The sequence below is a fragment of the Podarcis raffonei genome, chromosome 6 (assembly GCF_027172205.1).
Source record: "Podarcis raffonei isolate rPodRaf1 chromosome 6, rPodRaf1.pri, whole genome shotgun sequence".
Taxonomy (NCBI): Eukaryota; Metazoa; Chordata; class Lepidosauria; order Squamata; family Lacertidae; genus Podarcis; species Podarcis raffonei.
In genome coordinates, this window is record NC_070607.1 from 85,166,022 (window position 1) to 85,176,945 (window position 10,924).

A 10,924-nucleotide genomic window follows, 5' to 3' on the forward strand; every position below is an offset into this window, starting at 1 on the left:
CACCTCCACGTTTGTTAATAACCCATGTGGGAAATGCACCTTGCTCCTAAGCTCCCATGTAATAAAAACAGTTTGCTGGGAATATTACAGATCCATGATCTCATCCCAGAGCAGCAGAAAGAAACCAGTTTTTCTGCTTTCCTGCCTTCCTTTTGGCCCTCTCTCCTCTCCTCCAGGATGAAGCAACCTGTGTGCTGGCAGCTGTTTCTCCAGATTCTTCCATGAGATAAACATCCAGCCCAGGGTGCCTCTTTCCCTCAGAATTCCACTTAGGTCATATGACAAGATCAGCAACTTTTGCTGTTGTGTCTTCCAGAGTCTCATCTCTTCTTCTTGTTTTTTTTTCATACATTTTGTGAGGTTTGCTTCTACTTCTTTCTTTCTTTTTTAATTGTTGTGGCACTTTGAGCAGGAGAAGACCGGGCCTTCCCCTCCTCCCCCCAAAAAAAAGAATCTTCCTAAAAGCAAAGTAACCAGTTGCCCATCCCCATGTGGTGATTTGTCATGCACACTATGCATGCAAATTGAGGAAGCGCATGCCAGAGGCTCATTAAGGTCATCTGCATGCAAAATTAATTCCAAAGCCAGTAAATGGATCTGGGGATTAGGCAAAAGTGGGACCGGCCCACTTTATCAAAGGATGCCACAAATGGATCAGTGTTCTGAAGCTTCTGGCAGGGGCTGTGGAGCTCAACCGACCCCACTCTGTGCCAAAATAGCTAAATTTCAATGCCAATGTAAAGGATGGGTCTAAAGAAGAGCTCAGTGATCAGAGATTGATGCTACACAGGCCTGCAGCCCAAGCTAAACAAATAAAAGAGTCGGTATGAATAACTGAAGGAGCGAAACCTAAATACAGTCTACTATATGTAAAGGAAATTTAATTTACCAAATAAATAAAAAATTGGAGCATAGGTTCAAGGTTCTTGCACCAGCCTCGGTGTGGCTCCTAGCATCTCTATACAGGGAGTGGCTGTTGTTAGAAGCAATTAAATAGGCCTATAAACTAGCTCTGCAGATCTTTTTTTCCTTTGGTATGCATAGGGATGAACCAGATGTGATGGCAGCAGTTCTGTGTGTTCTAAGCACAGAGCCACCCCAGTTGCATAGAGATTTAAGAAGTTGCCTTGCATGTCATCTGTCTGTCAAGCATAGTATTGACTGACAACAACTCTCCAGAATCTCTGGCAAGGTCTTTCCAACCTGACCAAATGTTACCTGACCATTTAACTGGAGATGCTGAGGATTAAACTTTGAACCTTCTGTATGCAGAACCACTAGGCCAGGGATATCCAACAGGTGGATTGCGATCTACCGGTCAATCACGGGGCGTTCCTGGTCGTTTGTGGTTGATCGCGTGATCCTGTTGTATTGCCCTCCCCAAAAAAGGGGGAAAGCTGAACAACTTTGGGTCTGACTCCCCCAAAAAAGCTCAACAAGTTTGGTGAAGGCTCCCCAAAAAAGCTCAACAACTTGGGTCAAAGAGTAGATCACTGCCAGTGTTTTTATAGTGGGAGTAGATCGCAGTCTCTTGAAAGCTGGACATCCCTGCACTAGGCTGTTCCCTAAAAGAAGATGTAGGGAATCTGGTTTTAAAAAGAAAAGCAGCATAAGGGAGAGCAGTTAAAAAACAATGTCAGCCAGCATCACTTTTAAGTCCCAGATGCTGTGGAGGTGAGGAATGCCAGGCTAGAGTGAGATTATTTATGGCAGGGAAAGGGTTCCCCACTCCTCACCTGCATGACCCTTTTGCTTTCAAAATCAGACTCCTGCCCTGTCCTCTCTTTCTCTGTGACTAGAGCAGTTCTGTGACACAATATCTATTGGTAATTTGGCTCCTAAAGGGGACTTGTTGACCTGAATTAAGCACATTGATATGCTTATTTTAAAGGACAAAGGAGTAACAGCAACAAATGCCCTCAAAATGCTTTTCTACTTGGCCATTTAATCTGAAAGCACATCTGAGATCAGGCCTTTCCTCCTGGCAGCTGAAGTCGCCCTGATCCTTTCATGACATTTATACCGGCATCCATGGGAAGATGTTTGGAATATGCCTGATGGGAACCTGGTCATCACCACCAAGGCTGCAGTCCTGATGTCAGGTTTATGGAGGCAAGTCAACTTGCACAACTTGGTCAGATAAGCCTCTTGTTGTTTTTATATTTTTGGATACGAGGCCGTCCAACTCTTCTTACTTACGGTACTCCTTTTCCAAATGAAACTGAAACTCCACTTTTACCCCTGGGCTGGTTCCTACATTACAGTTATCAGATGGTTTGTTTTTCACTGGCAACCTCAATCATGTAGGAAATAATCTGCATGGGTCTTGCGTCTTCTATGACAATTAAGAGATTTGTGGTAACAACATAATTATTTTAAGCAGGTTTATAACACACCCGCAACTCATTACAGAATGGTATCCCCTTGTAGCTCTCAGTACTGTGGGAAAATTTGCCATGGGTAAGGTTGCCAACTGACCTGAAAAAACCTGGCCTGGCACACTCTGGAGCCATTAGTGATCTGTAGAAATCAGTAAGTAAAGCTGTCACAGCATGAGATTACTACTTTCCTGTGCTAATGCCTGCATGCCAAGGTGCTGTTAAAGGAGCAGGGGCTGATTTTCTTTAAAAAATGTTGGAAACTCTAGATAGGGCTGCCATCTTTGTTTTTATTTTTACACCTTTGAGGCTCCTGTGCCTCTCTTAAGTAGCACATCTGAAATAAATACAAACAAATAATACTTGAAGCTTTTCTTGGCATGCAAGTAAAAAAAATATGGGGGAAAGGTGATAAATTTCTATGAGTCAAGCTCCAGCTGGGCACAGGAGCACAACCAGGGGAAAGGTAGAAATCGTAATTTCATTAAATGAAACTACAACTTCTCCACATCTCTGTAGCGTTTTGTATTTCTAGGCAAGGCATGTCCCAAGATGAACTTCATTGCAGTGCAAAGCACAGGAAGGCAGATCACTGACATGTGTTCCTTTAATAGCATAAATGATGTTGAGGAACATCCCACACATGTACACAAACATAGACCAATGAGCAACTGAAGCCAAGAAATAGTGACTTGCTCCAAACCGTTTAGGTAAGGGCACAGCTCAGCTACTTTGCACAGAGTGAGAGGGTAGATTCTGAATTGCATTCTTCAGATTCTTCCTAATAGAAGAACTCATTCCCAGTATGTAGAAAACTAGAACATCAGGTAGAAAGATTTGGGCTTGGGATTCACAAGCTGCAGAATAAGGTGGTATAATGCTGAAATGGGGGCATTGACTTGTCCAATCAAACTGCATGTGGGAGGAACCATATTTTTGAATGCTCTGTGGTTAAAAAGACAAAATTCCTGCAGGTAGAAAACTAGCTCAGTAGGCAAAGAGCTTGGAGAGAACCATTCCAACTAGTGTGCTATTTTTTCCTCTTCTTACAGTTTATTATTTGGTGGGAGCATTCAGGGCCGGGCCAGCCCATCCATTAGGCAAAGTGAGCCCCTTGCCCCAAGTGGTCATTTGGAAGAGGTGTCAGTGCCCCTGCTTCTGACCTATGGGCTCCGCTCACCTGTAGAGCTGCCTTTCGCCATGGACCTGTTGTTGTTTAGTCATTTAGTCATGTCCGACTCTTTGTGACCCCATGGACCAGAGCACGCCAGGCACTCCTGTCTTCCACTGCCTCCCGCAGTTTGGTCAAACTCATGCTGGTAGCTTCGAGAACACTATCCAACCATCTCGTCCTCTGTCCTCCCCTTCTCCTTGTGCCCTCCATCTTTCCCAACATCAGGGTCTTTTCCAGGGAGTCTTCTCTTCTCATGAGGTGGCCAGTGTATTGGAGCCTCAGCTTCACGATCTGTCCTTCCAGTGAGCACTCAGGGCTGATTTCCTTAAGAATGGATAGGTTTAATCTTCTTGCAGTCCATGGGACTCTCAAGAGTCTCCTCCAGCACCATAATTCAAAAGCATCAATTCTGCGTCGATCAGCCTTCTTTATAGTCCAGCTCTCACTTCCATACATCACTACTGGGAAAACCATGGCTTTAACTATACAGACCTTTGTTGGCAAGGTGATGTCTCTGCTTTTTAAGTTGCTGTCTAGGTTTGTCATTGCTTTTCTCCCAAGAAGCAGGCGTCTTTTAATTTCGTGACTGCTGTCACCATCTGCAGTAATCATGGAGCCCAAGAAAGTAAAATCTCTCACTGCCTCCATTTCTTCCCCTTCTATTTGCCAGGAGGTGATGGGCCCAGTGGCCATGATCTTCATTTTTTTGATGTTGAGCTTCAGAGCATATTTTGCGCTCTCCTCTTTCACCCTCATTAAAAGGTTGGACCTAGGAGCATTCAAAAGTGTTTTCGCACATTGGCAGCAGGAAGAGGAATGCTCACTCGTTTCACCTCAGGACCCTTCTCTCTTTCTGCTGTATGTGTAGGATCAACCTGGCGCTCATCCCGATTCACTAATTTACTACATAAAAAGTAGCATGCAATCTGTGCAGGCAGTGCGTGGGCAGGGTGCAGGAGGAAGAAAGTTAATTAATTATTGTGCTTTTGACTAGCAAGGGAAATCTTCCATATCCTGTGTAATTACTTGGCAGGGATCAAGCATTGATTAATTTGTATTCCATTATTAATTACACAATTGCCCCAAACTTCCAAAACCACAGTTCAGTCTTTTTCCTGTCACCCAGAACCATGTTGATATACTATATTTTCAGTGAATGAGAGATTACCTAGATGCGTCTGTCCATTTCCTCTGCTTAGTCAATCATAAAAACCAGCAAATCTCACTCCTGTCTCTAGGGAGCAATCCTGTACATAGCTATCAAGGAGCTGAGTAACACGCAGTTACTGCAGTATTTACTTTATTACTTATTTATTTCATACAATTTATACACCACTTGAATGGTGCCCAGAATTTGCTAAGGGCTGCACACAGAATTAAAAAGAAGGTGTTCCCTGCAATCTAAAAGGCACCACACAAAAGGAAAGGGAGTTGAAGAGGTAGAATATTTCTCCCTGATGTACTAGTTTTGTTTTTTTACTTGCATAGAGTTGTTGTTAATATGGGCACATTAGAAAATGTCTTCTTCCATGTGCAGATTAGAATGGAGCAATCCACTGTACTCCTTCAGAATTCATGTTGAAACCAGACATTGGATCTGCCTAGTTTTGTGGAATTCACTGTAATTAGGTGATAAGACTGGAGTGTGCTATTCCAGACCCATACAGCGGAACCTTGGTTCTTGAACGGCTTAGTTGACAAACAAATCGGATCCCGAATGCCAAAAACCCAGAAGTAAGTGTTCGGGTTTTCAAACATTTTTCAGAAGCCAAACGTCCAATGCAGCTGTCGGCTATTGTTTCCAGGGTGCCTGCGCGTTGGTTTTTGACCGTTTCAGGAGTCGAACGGACTTCCAGAACGGATAAAGTTTGAGAACCAAGCTTCCACTGTATTTGAAAACTGTGTTGTGTGAAAACATCCCTGCAAATGTATATAACATTTTAAGGTGGGGCATATTTGGCCCCAGCAGCTTGAAAAACCTTAACACATCAGTGACAAAGATTTAGCACAGCATTTACCTTAACATGCAAGTTTACTTCATGCAAGGAGCCTTTTATGTGAGGGATTATTAATAACGATAATAATGCACAACCGGAACGTATAATCCTGACTGCAAAGCTCAAATTGATTTTTAGCCTGATATACATTTAAACTCTATTCCCTATATGGCAGAGCTCTCCAGCATAAATTATCCCCCTTTTCAGCGGTCAGTGGGAAGATCCCCACCCCCCCTTTATGGTTTTCTGAACCCTGTAGGCAAATATATATTGTTGGACAATTAAGATGATTTTTTCAGTTAAGACATCAAATTGCAAGGAGGACAATGGAAACAAAAAGTCTTTTGTTCAAGCTAAACTGTTCCTAATGATCCCCTGTATCAACAGCGGCACCAGTGGAGGTATCAACAAGGCCCTGTATTGAGACCCCTTTCAAAAGGCTAAGCAGAGCAGAACGTGAAGTAGAAACTCACAGAGAGTTGCTGGCTCTTCGCACCACCTTGGTGGTCTGACTGCAGAAAAGGGGGGATAGGAGAAAACAAGAGCAAAAAATAGATGGAAACATGACGTATCATCCTACAAATAGCAAGGCATGTTTGAAATTTGCTCTGGGGCCTCATTTCATTTTCAAATCAGAGACTGCAAGTGAGGACCTGTGAAATTTTGTGGAAATGTGTGCAAGAGAGAAGGGGTGGGGTGAATGAACCCTCCAGAACTTTAAGGGTGCCCACTTATGTGTCACAGAAAAGGAGAAAAGAAAAAATAAAGTGGACACAGATTTGCATCTGCTAATTTATATGTCTAAAAGGTAAAGGGAACATTGACCATTAGGTCCAGTCATGACCGCCTCTGGGGTTGCGGCACTCATCTCACTTTATTGGCCGAGGGAGCCGGCGTACAGCTTCCAGGTCATGTGGCCAGCATGACTAAGCCGCTTCTGGCGAAACCAGAGCAGCACACGGAAATGCCGTTTACCTTCCCACCAGAGCGGTACCTATTTATCTACTTGCACTTTGACGTGCTCTCGAACTGCTAGGTTGGCAGGAGCAGGGACCGAGCAACTGGAGCTCACCCTGTCACGGGGATTTGAACCGCCGACCTTCTGATCGGCAATTCCTAGGCTCTGTGGTTTAACCCACAGCACCACCCGCGTCCCATAATTTATATGTATAGGTGCAAGTATATAACTCATTCCTATAAATTAACTAGGAATAGATATCATTCCTATGAGTTATAATCAAAATATATTTCATGGTAGTAGTGAAGACTGTGACCAAGTGACCTGTGTGCCTACTCAGTCTGCTGTCCAGCTGCAAACTGCTGATGGACTGCTTCAAGGCTCCTCCTGGTCTACTTCAGCCAGCCAGCCTTTCAAACAGGAAGAATCCTCCCCCCTTGACTTCATGCAAACACAAGCTTGTGATGCACCACTACAAATCCTTGACTGCGTACTGCGTGATCATTGTCTTACATTTTTATGTATATAAAAAAAGGAAGATAAGCATAATGGACAACATTTGCAGTGCAATATTCCCAAATTTATCCTTGCAGAAGGACTACAGTTCAGTGGCTGAGCATCTAGTTTGCATGCAGAAGATCCCAGCCTCAATCCCAGCATCTTCAGGTAGGGTTCAGAAAGATGCCTGGAACCCAAGGAGCTCCAGCCCAAGATAGGACATCGACAGTGTAAATAGGTCCTGCCATCCCTCAGTGCATCAACAGAAGTATAATGTCCTGATCAAGGCCACACCTGGAATACTGTGTCCAGTTCTGTGCACCACAAATTTAAAAGGTTATTGACAAGCTGGAATATTTGCAGAGGAGGGCAACCAAGAAAATCAAGAGACTAGAAACCAAGTCTTGTGAAGAATGGTTGAAGGAGCTGGGTATGTTTAGCCTTGAAAAAAGGACACTGAGAGGAGATGTGATAGCCGTCTTCAAATACCTCAAGGGCTGTCACATGGGAGATGGAGCAAGCTTGTTTTCTCCTGCTCTGGAGCATGGGACTCGAACCAATGGCTTTATGATACAAGAAAGGAGATGTGTATCTTATGGCTCTGACTAAGAGCTGTTCAACAGTGGAACAAATTCTCTTGGGAGGTTGTGGGCTCTCCTTCCCTAGAGGTTTTTAAGCAGAGTTTTGATGGCCATCTGTCATGGATGCTTTAGTTGAGAGTTCTGCATTGCAGGGGGTTTTACTAGTTGACCCTTGGGGTCCCTTCCAACTCTCTGATTCTATGAACCCTGAAAAGTTACTACCACTGAATATAGAAAATACTGAGCAATGATCTGACTCAGTATAACACAGCTTTCTATGTTCTCTACTATCATTAATGTGCTTAGGCTTTCATTCTTATGGGCCTATAGCCAGTGTGATTTAGTGGTTAACATAATGTTCAGTGGAGGACCTTATCGTTGTACACCCACTTGTCTCTTTGGGCCAATTTGTTTCTTTCCATGTGAATTAGGTACAATAGCACAAATCCAGGTTTTATTCATGCATGCCATGTGATGATGTAGGCTGTGCAAACAGAAATATTTCTGGAAGGAAACCATTTATTACATTGTTATCCTGTGCCTATCTCAGGTCAGTCTACATGGTTTCCTCTCACCACTTTGTCCTCACAATAAGCCTGAAAAGTAGATTAGACTCAGAGAAAGCAACAGAGTCAGGTTACCTAGTAACCTGCATGGTTTCCTTGGAATTTGAACCCAGGTCCCTCTACTATATTCTCATACGGTGCCTTGTAAACCACACTAGCTCTTAAGAGTCTAGAGGAACACGATGGGAAATGAGACACACAGCTGGTGTACTTGGGGAAAACATGGCCTTAAAGAATTACATGAAGAGAAAAACTGCAGCACAACTTGTAACCTTAAGCTATTTAGCTCCTGTCAAAATCCAAAGCTTCACAGTGGCCTGCAAGTTAAATGCCTGTCCTAAGATGTGTACTTCTAAGCAGCTGTCAGAAAAGTGTCTCTTTATACAACTGAGGGTTAAGGAGGTTATGAATCATTTCCTGGTTTAGTCCCCTTGTTTTATTTTATGCCCAAAATGTTTCTGAACAATGCGAAAGGCAACCTTCCGCCAAAATCCAATCGGAAAGAAAATGCAGGCATTGAACTCCTTGCCTCTTTCCCCATAATTAGGAGGTGGTGATTGGTCTGATAATAGGACCCCTTCATGTGGATGGTTTTTGGACTGACATTGATTTAAATCTGCCAAGCCTTTTCAGAAAGGGGTCAGGAGCTTTGTGAACTGTTGTGATCCAGTTCCCGACAGTTGTTTGGTGAGGGCTAAGTTTATATTAGAACGCACAACCTGACTTAACTCCAATTCTTTCTACCTAGAAATGAACATCATTTCCTTTAACCAAGGCCTGGTCTTTGTGAAGAACAGTTCCTCCCATCAAAGGAAAAACAAAGCTATGCTTCAGTGACCAGGGCCTCGTATACACCATACATTTCCAACACGTTATGCCACCCACTCCGGATTCTGGGAACTGTAGTTCACAAAGCTACAATTTCCAGCACCCTTAAACTCCCAGGACTCTTTGGGGGAAATAATGTGCTTTAAATTTTAAATGTATGTTTTTTGACAGTAAGGGTTGTTCAACAGTAGAACAGACCCCCACAAGAGGGGGTAGACTGTCCTTTGGAGGTTTCTTTGGATGCATTGCCCGGGGTTGGACTAGATGACCCTCAGGGTCCCTTTCATTTAACCACCCCAATACCATTGTAAGCACAAATCACTGTGAATGCAAAATAAAAAGAATGTCTTGAGGGGCCCAAGGTGTGTAATAAAGGGAAGGTGTCATTCAAGATTAGTGGTTTTGGATGGAACTGGATGGAAAGATCTTAATGATCAGGTTGTTTATTTAACAGATTTCTTGCCCCAAGGCCCCAGAGCAGGTTACAATATTAAATTCCCATAAAAAGATTTGAAACAAACCAACGAATTTACATCAGACAATGGAGGTGGTCTCACAAAAATCAAAGGCCAGGGTAAAGAAGCAAGTCTTTAGCAAATGATGGAAACTATATAATTACGCTTCTGTCCTGTCAGCTGTCTGTCCTTAATCTGTGCTGCCTAATATAAAACTGGTAATAATAATAATACCTGCAAGAATTTCTTCGTGCAAACATATTCATATATGCTTGTAATGTATTTGGGGTCTAGGTTGCAAGACAAAATGTACCAAAGAATGTATCACACTTTAGAGTTTTATACCAATAAACTATGCCACATGTTGTCTCTGTTACTTGAAAAGTTTCTACTCAAAAGGCAGCAATCTACTTATGAGTCTTTCTGATAAACGGTTGACTACAACTGACTGCAGTCTGCTGGCTGCAGCTTCAAAGGCTTCATGGTTTGGAAATTCCAGACAGATAAAAAATTGTTGAAAACACCTTACCTTATTTTCTGAAACCCACCCCAGAAGAGGTCACAGGAATTTTTAATTTATCCAGGGCAAAATGAGCAATTAGGTTTTGTGAACTTTTTTTTTTTACTGTCATCATTTTCTTTTCTTTTCTTTTAAATTGCCTTTAATCTGTTTTTTAAAAGAGGTGTGACCTGCACACATCAGAGGAGAGACACACACATTCAGTCACCTGCCTCTTGGGTATTATTATTATGGAAAACTTTACTTGATCCTATGCATGTGTGTCTGCTCTTCCAGCCTTATCACTGGAGGCCCAGGTGACCTTGGTGACTAGGAACCAGCTTCCGTTAGTATGACAGCTGCAACCATTCCTAAGCCAGGATAGCTTGACCAAAGTAGTCCAAGCATGGGTAACTGTGATGCACTCTAGGTAAGTCTTCATTTGCAGTTGGTAACAGAAACTGCAGTTAGTGCAGAATGCTGCAGCCCAATTGCTGACTGAAGTGAGATCTTACCAGCCCATTATGCCTCTGCATTGACTATGTGCCTTTGATACCATCCCCAGTAATTGTGTTGTTTCTGCAGACTCTTTCCCCAACTTACTCTTCATCAACTGTGGTTGCTGGCACCAGGTATGGGGCCCCCAAAGTGTGGGGGATGGAGCGCTCACCCCTATTCACCCCCCCCCATTGAGGGCTGGCACAACATTGCCTATTTACACTGTCTGTCAGCTCTACAGCCCTAGAATATAGTTCAGGGGTATATGGACTGCCTAGAACAGTAAAAGGGATTTGATGCCCAATCCAATTTATCACACTGGTTTATGGATTTCATAGAATCATAGGATTGTTGAGTTGGAAGGGATGCTAAGGTAATCTAGTGTAAACCCCTGCAATGCAGGAATATCAACTAGATCACACAAGTCCAATGGCCACCCACCTCCTCTCATGAGAGTCTGTTCCTCTGTCAAATAGCACTTACTGTCAGAAT